This window comes from Hemiscyllium ocellatum, chromosome 10 (assembly GCF_020745735.1).
Source record: "Hemiscyllium ocellatum isolate sHemOce1 chromosome 10, sHemOce1.pat.X.cur, whole genome shotgun sequence".
Lineage (NCBI taxonomy): Eukaryota > Metazoa > Chordata > Chondrichthyes > Orectolobiformes > Hemiscylliidae > Hemiscyllium > Hemiscyllium ocellatum.
In genome coordinates this window covers 82,020,198-82,031,568 of record NC_083410.1, presented here as the reverse complement: position 1 = coordinate 82,031,568, position 11,371 = coordinate 82,020,198, and the positions used below count along the sequence as shown (strand labels likewise).

Sequence of the window (11,371 nt, the reverse complement as noted above, 5' to 3'; positions counted from 1 at the left end):
GCTACTCTCCCCTACATCAAAGACATCTCTGAAATGACTGCCGGGCTACTGATCCCTTGGCATCATGATAGCCCACAAACCCACCAACACACTAAAACAGCAGCTAATGAACTTAAAAGACAATACACAAACTTTAATAATTATGTAGTGTCATAGAGGTATAGAGATGTACCTAGAGGTATAGAGATGGGAATAGACCCTTTGGTCCAACTTGTCCATACCGAACAGATATTCTAAATTAATCTAGTCCTTTATGCCATCTCCTTCTAAACCCTTCCTATTCATATACCCATCCAGATGCCTATTGTACCAGCCTCCACCACTTCCTCTGACAGCTGATTCCATAAATGCACCACCTTCTGCATGAAAAAGTTGCCCCTTAGGTCCCTTTTAAATTTTTCCTATGCCTATGTCCTGTAGTTCTGAACTCCTCCACCTCAGGGAAAAGACCTTGTCGATTTATCCTATCCATATCCCTCATGGTTTTATGAACCCCTCAGCCTCTGGCGCTCCAAAAAAAAACAGTCCCAGACTATTCAGTCTCTCTCTATAGCTCAAACCTTCCAATCCTGGCAACATCCTGGTAAACCTTTTCTGAAAACTTTCAAGTTTTACAACATCCTTCCGAAAGGAAGGAGACCCAGAATTGCGCACAATATTCAAATGGCCTAACCAATGTCCTGTGCAGCTGCAACATGGCGTCTCAACTCATAAACTCAAAGCTCTGACCAATAAAGGAAAGCATGGTGAGAGATGATATAGGTTCTGTGGAGAATAAGGTTGAATCGATTTGGGTGGAAATAGGCCATCAAATAATAATATCACATTGGGGCAGGCAATAAACAAAGAAATAACTAATGCCTGTAAAAATGGTATGGCTATTACCATGGGGGATTTTAACTTACATGTTGATTGGTCAAAACAGGTCAGACAGGATAGCCTTGAGGAAGAGTCTATTGAATGTATCTGCAATAGTTTTCTTGTACAGTATGTAATGGAACCGATGAGAGAGCAAGCTATCCTAGATCTGGCCCTGTGAAAAGAGATAGGAATAATTAATGATGTCATAGTAAGGGATCCTCTTGAAAAGAGTGATCACAGTATGGTTGAATTTAGAATACAGATGGAAAGTGAGAAAACAAAACCCAGTACCAGGGTCCTGTGCTAAAACATGGGAGACTATAATAGGATGAGGGAGGAGTTGGCTAAAGTAGACTGAAAGCAAAGACTTTATGGTGAGACAGTTGACAAACAGTGGAGGACTTTTAAAACAATTTTTCAAAGTGCTCAACAAAAGTAAATACCAATGAAAAGGAAGGACTGTAAGAAAAGGGATGATCTGCTATGTGTGTTTAAGGCAATAAGGGAGGCTATCAAATTGAAAGTGAATGCATACAAAGTGGCCAAGATCAGTGGAAAACTAGAAGATTGGAAAAGCTTTAAAGATAAACAGAAAACCACAAAAAAAGCTATAAAGAACAATAAGATTATAAGAATAAACTAGCTCAGAATATAAAGTCAGACAGCAAAATTTTCTATAAATAAACAAAGCGATAAAGAGTGGCTAAAATAAATATTGGTCCTTTAAAGGATGAGACGGGGGATTTAGTAATGGAATAGGAGGACATGGCTGAGGCATTAAACAGATATTTTGTGTCAGTCTTCACAGTGGAATACATGACTAACGTGCCAGTAATTGACATAGAGATGAAGGTAGGTGAGACCTTCAAACAATCATTATCACGAAAGAGATCGTGTTGGGCAAGGTAATGGAACTAAGGGCATACAGGTCTCCTGGCACTGATGGAATACATCCCAGGGTACAAAAAGAGATGGCGGGAGAAGTAACAAATGAACGTGCAGCAATTTTCCAAAATTCACTGGACTCTGGGGCAGTTCCAGCAGATTGGAAAACAGCATATGTGACACCACTGTTTAAAAAAGGAAGTAGATAAAATATGGGAATTATAGCCTGATTAGCTTAATTTCTGTATTGGGAAAAATGCTTGAGTTTTAATCAAGAAAGAAATGGCAAGGCATCTACATAGAAATTGTCCCGTTGGGCAGATGCAGCATGGGTTCATGAAGGGCAGTTCATGCTTAACTAATCTACTGGAATTCTATGAAAACATTACGAGCGCTGTGGACAACAAGGACCCAGTAGATGTGATGTATCTAGATTTCCAAAAGGCATTCAACAAGGTGCTGCACAAAAGGCTGCTGCATAAGATAAAGATGCAAGGTGTTACGGGCAATGTATTAGCATAGATGAAGGATTGGTTGACTAATAGGAAGCAAAGAGTGGGGATAAATGCAACACGATGATTCAGTGGTTAGCACTGCTGCCTCACAGTGCCAGGGATCTAGGTTTGATTCCAGCCTTGGGTGACTGTCTGTGTGGAGTTTGCACATTCTCCCTGTATCTTTGTGGGTTTCCTCTGGGTGCTCCAGCTTCCTCCCACAGTCCGAAGATGTGCAAGTTAGTGGAATTGGCCATGCTAAATTGTTCAGAGATGTGTAGGTTAGGTGTATTAGTCATGGGTAAATGTAGAGTGGTAGGCTAGAGGGAATGGGTCTGGTTGGACTACCTTTTGGAGGTTCAGTGTGGACTTGTTGGGCTGAATGGCCTGTTTCACACTTTAGGGATTCTATGAAATGAATGTTTTTTTCTAGCTGGCAATCAGTGAATAGGGGGGTGCCTCAAAGTTCAATGTCACGACTGCAATTATTCACAATTCACATAGATGATTTGGAATTGAGCACCACATTTAGTGTGTCAAAGAATACGGATGACACTAAGATGAGTGGTAGAGCAAAGTGTACAGAGGACTGTGAAACTTTACAAAGAGACATTGATAGTTTAAATGAGTGGGCAAAGATCTGTGGAATGGAGTACAATATTGAAGTCATCCATTTTGGTAGGAATAACAGTTAAAGGGACTATTACTTGAATGGTAAAAATTGCAGCATGTTCTGTGCAGAGGGAGCTGGGTGTCCTTGTGCATGAATCACAGAAGGTTGGTCAGCAGGTACAACAAGTAATTAAGAAGGCAAATGGAATTTTGTCATTCACTGCTAAAGGGATATGACTTGGAGGTGCTGGTGTTGGACTGGGGTGGACAAAGTTTAAAATCACACAACACCAGGTTATAGTGCAACAGGTTTGTTTGTAGGCACTAGTTTTCGGAGTGCCTACTCTTTCTTCAGGTGGTTTTTTTTTTAGATTAGACTTACAGTGTGGAAACAGGCCCTTCGGCCCAACAAGTCCACACCGACCCGCCGAAGCGAAACCCACCCATACCCTTACATTTACCCCTTACCTAACACTACGGGCAATTTAGCATGGCCAATTCACCTGACCCGCACATCTTTGGACTGTGGGAGGAAACCGGAGCACCCGGAGGAAACCCACGCAGACACGGGGAGAACGTGCAAACTCCACACAGTCAGTCGCCTGAGTCGGGAATTGAACCCGGGTCTCAGGCGCTGTGAGGCAGCAGTGCTAACCACTGTGCCACCGTGCCGCCCATCACCACTGTGCCACCGTGCCGCCCATAACCACTGTGCCACCGTGCCGCCCATAACCACTGTGCCACCGTGCCGCCCATTCTGTGCCACCGTGCCGCCCATACTGTGCCACCGTGCCGCCCATGCGGTTGTGGAGATTAAGATCAGAACTTATAGGCAAAGGAGTCCAGTGTCATGGAGATGTGATAATGTAAACAAACTTAAATTAAAACTTTCATCTTTTATAATGGGATATGCTGGTTTCTGTTCTTTGATATGTAAATCCCAGAACTTCTTCAAATTACATTCTCAAGATCGCTCAGCTTTTTAAATAAGTGTGAAGTCTGTCTGTGTCCCAATGCTATGTCAGACTGACAAACCTTCTGCAGTTTTACAGAGCTTTACATGGATTCATGCAGTTTTTCAGCAAAATAAAATGTAGGAGTGACAGATTGAGTGCGCATGTGAGTGTATGCATGGGGTGTGAGTGTACGTGACAGAGTGTGTGTAAGCTTGGTTAAGTGTGTGTGTGTGTCAGTATGTATGTGATGGGGTATGTGTGAGAGGGTGCGTTTGTTGGTGTGAGTGCAGGGAGTATATATGTTTGCATATGAGAGAGAGCTTGTGTACAAGAGAGGGTCTGTGTATGTGTGTGTCGTCCAGTGGGGTTACCTGTAGTGTGACATGAACCCAAGACCCCAGTTGAGGCCATTCCCATGGGTACCAAACTTTGCCATCAGTTTCTGCTCAGCTACGATGCATTATTGCTTGTCCCAAAGTCTGCCTTTCCCAAAATCACCAGAAGATCCAAGGCCAAATGTCCTGGACTGCTGAAGTATTTCTTGACTGGGAGGGAACACTCCTGCCAGGTGATTGTTGTGCGGTGTCCATTCATCCATAGTTGTAATGTTTGTTTGGTCTTGCTAATATACCATGCCTCAGGGCATCTTTGCCTGCAGCTTATGAGATAGATCATGATAGCAGAGTCACATGAGTACTCGTCGCATACATGTGGGAGGTGTCCCCACGTGTAAAGGGATTGAGTTTAAAAACAGGGAAGTTATGTTGCAGCTGTACAGAGTGCTGGTGAGGTCATACCTGGAATACTGTGTACAGATTTGGTCTCCTTACTTGAGAAAAGATGTACTGGCATTAGTGGGGTTGCAGAGGAGGTTCACTAGGTTGATTCCAGAGTTGAGGGGGTTGGCTAATGAGGATGGACTGAGTAGGCTAGGATTATATTCCTTGGAATTTAGAAGAATAAGGGGGGGATCTTAAAGAAACATGTAAAATTATGAAGGAAACAGATAAGAGAGAAGTACAATGGATGTTTCCACTGGCAGGTGAAAAGACGACAAGAGGGCATAGCCTCAAAATTAGGGGAGCAGATTTAGGACTGAATTCAGAAGGAACTTCACCCAAAGGGTTGTAAATCTATGGAATTCCCTGCCCAGTGACGTAGTTAAGGCTAAATTAATCTGGTCTCATTTGCCAGCATTTGGCTCATATCTCTTTAAACCCTTCCTATTTATATACCCATCCAAATGCCTTTTAAATGTTGTAATCATCCCAAAGTTCCAAAACAACAGCTTAGAATACTGTTATGACTGCTCCTAGAATTTGAGGAAATCAGCTCCAACACTGAAAATACCTCAAAAAAACGAGCAGCTCTTGCAGCCACAATTTGTTTCCCATCTTACAACTTGGATTACCCAGAATTCTGGGTTGGATGGTTGGTGATAGCTAGCAGGAAGTTTTCTTGTTGGTGATACTATGAGGCTCCAGAGTCAAGGTTGAGGATTTATAGAACCACTACCTCCTGATTGTATATGATTGTACCATCTCATCTGGTGGATTTGTCGCGGGATGGGGCATTCTCTTGTGATGCAGAGGTCTGGTATATTGGCTAAACGTATGATTCTGTGGATAAGCCAAAGTCAAGTTAATACCAGATTGATCTGTGGGACAGCTCTTTCAATTTGGCATACATCCTCAGATGTTAGTGGAGAGGACATTGCTAGATGCAAGGGCTGAAGGGCTTTTGCCCGAAACATCAGTTTTCCTGCTCCTCAGATGCTGCCTGACCTAATGTGCTTTTCCAGCACCACTCTATTCTAGACTCTGATCTCAGCATCTGCAGTCCTCACTATCTGTATATTGTATTGGCTAATTAAACTGGGTCATCTTTCCAGTTTTATTCCAGCTAGAGTCTTTCATAGCAGCAATTCAGTGACTGATAGAGCCAGTTAAAGGTATATTAAGAATCAACTACTTTTCTGTGGGTTTGGATTTACATATAGGTGAGACCAACAGATTTCCTTCCTTAAAGGACAATGGTAAAATAATTGGGGCATGCGTTCTTACAATCCAATGGTTTAATGTTTACTGTCACTCATTTTTATTTTATTTAATTAATTAAATTTGAATTCTCCAGCTGCCCAGTTTTTGATTTTGAAATCTGGATTATTCGTCCAGTATCATAACAGCTGAGCCACTTTCCCCAATGTTCAGATATGAAATTAAAATAAAAATGAGAATTATGTTCACAATATCGTACAGTTATTGCACAGATGGATTGCCCAGCATTTCCTTTATTGCACCATCTGAAAGCTCAAGGTACAGTAGGGAAAGTGAATAGAAAATTGGGTGGGGAAGCTTTCTGCTGAATCCCCACACTTAAAGTGGAAATACAAAATATGCTAACCACTCCCCACCAACACTTCGCGCAACCCAGACCCAGCCCCACTGATGGTCTGAGCTAACTGAGCCTTGAATGGATTTTGAATGGTGGAGGGACTTGGAGTTAGAAAGCTGACCAAATTCCCTGCAATCCATATGAAAGCTCCTCCTCATATTCACCCTCCAAAGAACTGGTGATTGCATTAGTCGATTAAGTGATGCTGTTTCAGGAAGGAAGCTATCTTCTTCCTGCATTGACGCAAGAGCCTTAAATAAAGTTAAGGGACAAAGATTAGTTTTACGACATGAAATAAGCATACCAGCAGCCTAACTTTCAGAACAATTGGAACAAGACTGAATTGGTGAGCAATGTTAATATTTTATTATGTAGGTTTCTCCTTTAAGATTACAGGGTAGATTTTCCCCAAGATTTTTTCTTTATTTTGTATTTGCTGATGGTTATGTAATTCAGTTTTGCCACTTGTACTTCCTCTGTGAAATACAGAAGCTGAATTTCTGAAATGTATATGGCAGTGAGACAATGATAGAGTGGCAGGAAGACTAGAACACAAGCAGCATGGAAAATCATTACACGGGCAGGTAAAAAGACAGTAGCCTGGTCAACGTAGCAGAATTATGGACAGGTTTGTTGCCCCACGGATCCACAACGGTAATATTATATCAGCATGATCAGTTTATGGAACTCTTAACTTTTGCTCTCCTTTCTCAGTGAAAAGTTTTCTGTGTTAAATTAAGCCCCATCATTTTCCAAAAATAAAATCTGTATAGTAGATTTAAGTCCAACAAGATTTTGTATACAGAATGGTAATATGTATGTTTCTGCAGAAAGTTGATCATTTCTGATTCCCTGTAAGTCAGCTCTTTTATGACTATGTTCAGACCTAGCAACAGCAAAATTGGTCCAATAAGCTGAAAATATGGGTCACAGAAAAAGTCCCAAACCTGCCTTTCATTGCACTGCCCAATACCAATCAGAAGAAAGGTGAAGAAATGTTTATTTTTGTAAATTATGTGACAAGTACAGCTGTATCTGTTTGGAAGATAAATGAGATCCTTTCATTCCTAGAAGGGACACAGCAAGTTTTTTTGAGTGAATACTAATGACTGTGACTACAATTTGTTAAGTCTACAGTGGCAGTTGGACTGTAAGTCTGTTTAAATATCTGAACTGAGGAATTTGAATGCAAATTATATGGTAGTAAAATAATTTTTGAATATTATGGTAGGTTACTACCTCGTAATGACCTAACATAAAGAGGTGCTTGACTGATAAGGTGCTGGATTCCAGTTTTTCAAGGAGTGCAGAATTTGCAGGAACTTCTATTTTTAATAATATTGGTGAATAATAGATGGATAGAAGATTGTGCAATTTTTGTCAAGGTTCAGTTTAATATAATTAAGATGGCATTTCTAATATAGTTTGTTTATCCCAAATCCAGTAGTTGATGTTTATTCAACAAAGATTTTCAACATTATACTTCTTGGAGTTGCATAAAAATTCAAATTAGTTATGTTTTGTTTACAAGACAAGCAGCATTGCTACAGCTCAGGGCGAGGTGAGTGCTGAATCAACTGGAAAGTTGATCCAGTTCCCTGTCAGTTCCAGTGTATTCTGGAATTTCCCACCAGGGATAGAGTTGGTGTATTGCACAACCATAAATGAGAAGTATACATCACCTGATGGTGAAATTTCAGCCAATCCACAATATCTAAATCAAAAATCAATGGTTATGGTTATAGCGTTGTACAGCATGGAAACAGACCCTTTGATCCAAATCATTTATGCTGACCCAATACCTTAAACTAGGGCAGCAGGTGGCTCAGTGGTTACCACTGCTGCCCCACAGTACCAGGGACATGAGTTCGATTCCAGCCTTGAGCGACTGTCTGCGTGGAGTTTGTACATTCTCCACGTGACTGCGTGGGTTTCCTCTGGGTGCTCCGGTTTCCTCCCACAGTACAAAGTTGTGCAGGTTAGGTGAATTGGTCATGCTAAAATTCCCCATAGTGTTCAGGGATATATAGGTTAGGTGCATTAGTCAGGGGTAAAATATAAGGTAGGAGGAATGGTCTGGTTAGAGTACCCTTCAGAGTGTTGGTATGGACTTGTTGGGCTGAAGGGCCTGTTTCCACACTATAGGGATTCTATAATCTAGTTCCATTTGGCCCACATCCCTTGAAACCCTTCCTATTCATATACCCATCCAGACACCTTTTAAATGTATAATTGTACTAGCCTTCACCACTTCCACTGGCAGCTCATTTCACACACGCACTACCCTCAGCATGAAAATGTTGCTCTTTAGATCCCTTTTAAATATTTCCCCTTTCACCTTAAACTTTTGTCCCTCTGGGTTTGGACTCCCCTCCACTCAGATAGACTATTTTCCCTGTCCATGCCCCTCATGATTTTATAAAGATCACCCCTCAGCTTTCGAAGCTTCAGGGAAAATAGTCCCAACCTATTCAGCCTCTTCCTGTAGTTCAAACTTCTAACCGTGGCAACATCCTTGTAAATCATTTCTGCACCTTTTCATGTTTATCATCTTTCCTCAAGCAGGGAGATGCTGAATTAAATGCAATATTCCAAAAGTGGCCTAACCAATGACATATATAGCCCACTGAGTATAGTGTATTAAGCATCTTCTTCACTAACCTGTCTACCTGTGACTTCAGCTTTAATGAACTGTGCACCTGCATTCCAAGGTCTCGGGATGTTTGGTAACACACCCCAATTGAGCTTATTAACATCTCATTCAAAAAAATACTGTCCATGCCATGATATGGCTGGCTGAGGACGAGATTCTTATCAGTCTGCCGACTGGTTGCCAACTTGCCTTCTGGAGAGGGTGGGAGCAGTTCATTCCCCTTTACAATTCTGCCCACCTTGTCAGTTTCTGCTTGAATGTTGGTGATACATCTTACATCAACCAACTTTTCTGGCCCCTCCACTGTCTCTAAATTGTCAGAATGCTGAAAATGTCCAGTACTAAATGAACAGAAATTTTCAGCAAAGAAAACAGGAAAATGGGACTACTAAAGCAGTTGTGTTCAGTTCTACCACAAATTCTGTTGCCTAGCATTGACTTCATCCTTCCTATTTTCCAATATGTGATGGTGAACTTGACTGTTCTTGACACTATCATCATATTTGACCATGAGATCAGTTTCCAATCATAGCTTCAAAACCCCACTAAGACTGCCCCATTTCAACCTCCATAGCATCACCTGACTCAACCCCTATCTCAGCACATCAGTTGCTGAAACACTCATCTCTGCTTTTGTTATCTCTAGACCTGACTATTCCTATGCACTCCCACACTCTGACCTATCAACATAAACTTGAGGTGAACGAAAATTCTGTTTCCCATGTTTTAATTCACACCAAGTTCCACAACAACATGAGAACTCAGGAAACATGATTAGGCCATTTGGACCCTTGAGTCTGCATCAACATTGCAGAAGTTCATGGCCAATCATCTGTTTTAATTCTGCCTGCAGTTTTGCCCTAAAAGTCTACTGACCTCTGACTTGAATACACTCAAAAAATGAACATCCACAACTCCTTATGTAGAGAATCTTACTGAATCACAACCATTTGAAATAAGAAATTTTTCCTTAACTCAATCATAGTGGCTAACCCCTTATTCTCAGATTGTGACCCTCTGCCCTAGATTTTCCAGTCTGTGGAACATTTTCTCAATATATAGCCGACCATGCCTTTTAAAAATTTTATATATCTCTCCTTACGAAGTAATCCACTCAGCTTAGGAACCGGCCTGGCATCAGTCTAGAACAATCTGCCCTTCGGGAAGCAAATCAAAAATGCAATGTACTCCAGGGTTCTCTGAAGAAAGATCATTTTTAATTCTTATAATTCAGCAAAAGCTAACATAGCATTTATCTTTTGATTTGCTTAATTGTATCTATATGTAAACGTTCTTTGCTTTATCCACAGGGACACCTTACTCCACTTGAATACAAACATTTCCTCGCCTTTCACCATTCAAAAAAAAAATGGTTTTAATTTTCTGACCAAAAAGGACATTTCTGCCCACTCACCAAACTTGTCTATATCCTTCTGCAGCCTCTTTGCATTTTCCTCACCATTTAGTTTCCCATTTACCTTTATATTACAGCAAACTTAGAAATGTTACACCTAGTCTCCTTACTGAAGTGATTACTTACACTGAGTAGCTGAGGACCAAACACTGATCACACATGATTTTCTTTCATAAATCTGTGTTAACTACAATCAAACACGTTACAATTTTCTAAGTGCACTTTTAGTTGTTTTAATCAACCTTTTGGACACGTATGACACATCTCTGGGGCAAGTATGACTTGAGCCCAGACCTCCTGGCTCAGCAATAGGGACACTAGCATTGCACCACAAGGTCCTTAAATTACAACAGTGGTGGGAGCTGAACCCATGTGCCCAGAGTATTAGCTTGAATCTCTGGATTACTAGACCAGTGACATAACCATTGTACCAGCTTCAGAGGAGAGGTATAGATAGTTTTAATCAACCTGTTCAGATATATTAATAACTATGTCTCTAATCCAGTCTCTGGCATACTCTTGTAGCCATAATATTTCTAGTACAGATCTGTTTCTGGTCAATGGTAATCCCTTACTTTGTTGATACTGTGGGGTTCAGTGATACTAATGCCATTACATGCCAAAGGTAGATGGTTAGAGTCTGTCTTAATGGACACAGTCTACTTGCTATTTAGCAGCATACAGTGTGGGCTTCTTTAGTATCTGAGGAGTTACATATGGTATTGAACACTATGTAACCATCAGTGAAGTTCCACACTTCCTGACCTGCTGTAGGAAGGAAGGTTATTAATGAAGCTGAAGATTATTAGAGCTGGGACCCAATCTTGTGGAACTCATGCTGCAACATCCTGGAGGGAAGATGACCCCTCCAATAACCACAATAACCTTCCTACGTGTGTGTGACTCCAACTGGTGGAAATCTTCCCCTTGATTTCTATCGACTTCAATTTTGTCTGAGCTCCTTGATGTCACACTTGGTGAAAGCTGTCCTATTGTATTTTTGCACAGATCTCAGAAAAGCAATGTACCTTTTAGATAGCTAGGTTACATTGCAACACATGACATTCTGGTATAAGACTCCTCACCTCACCTTCAGAAGTCA

The 11,371-nt window shown here is 41.1% G+C and overlaps 1 protein-coding gene across 1 annotated transcript in view; it reads left to right on the top strand.

Moving 5' to 3' along the window:
• The first annotated feature begins 6,477 nt into the window (after positions 1-6,477).
• The window catches only part of agpat4 (1-acylglycerol-3-phosphate O-acyltransferase 4 (lysophosphatidic acid acyltransferase, delta)), a 192,394-nt gene continuing 187,500 nt past the window's right edge, over positions 6,478-11,371 (top strand). Inside the window, exon 1 of the mRNA XM_060831011.1 lies at positions 6,478-6,548. The gene's annotated coding sequence lies outside the window, so the exon portion shown is untranslated. The remainder of the gene's footprint in view (positions 6,549-11,371) is intronic.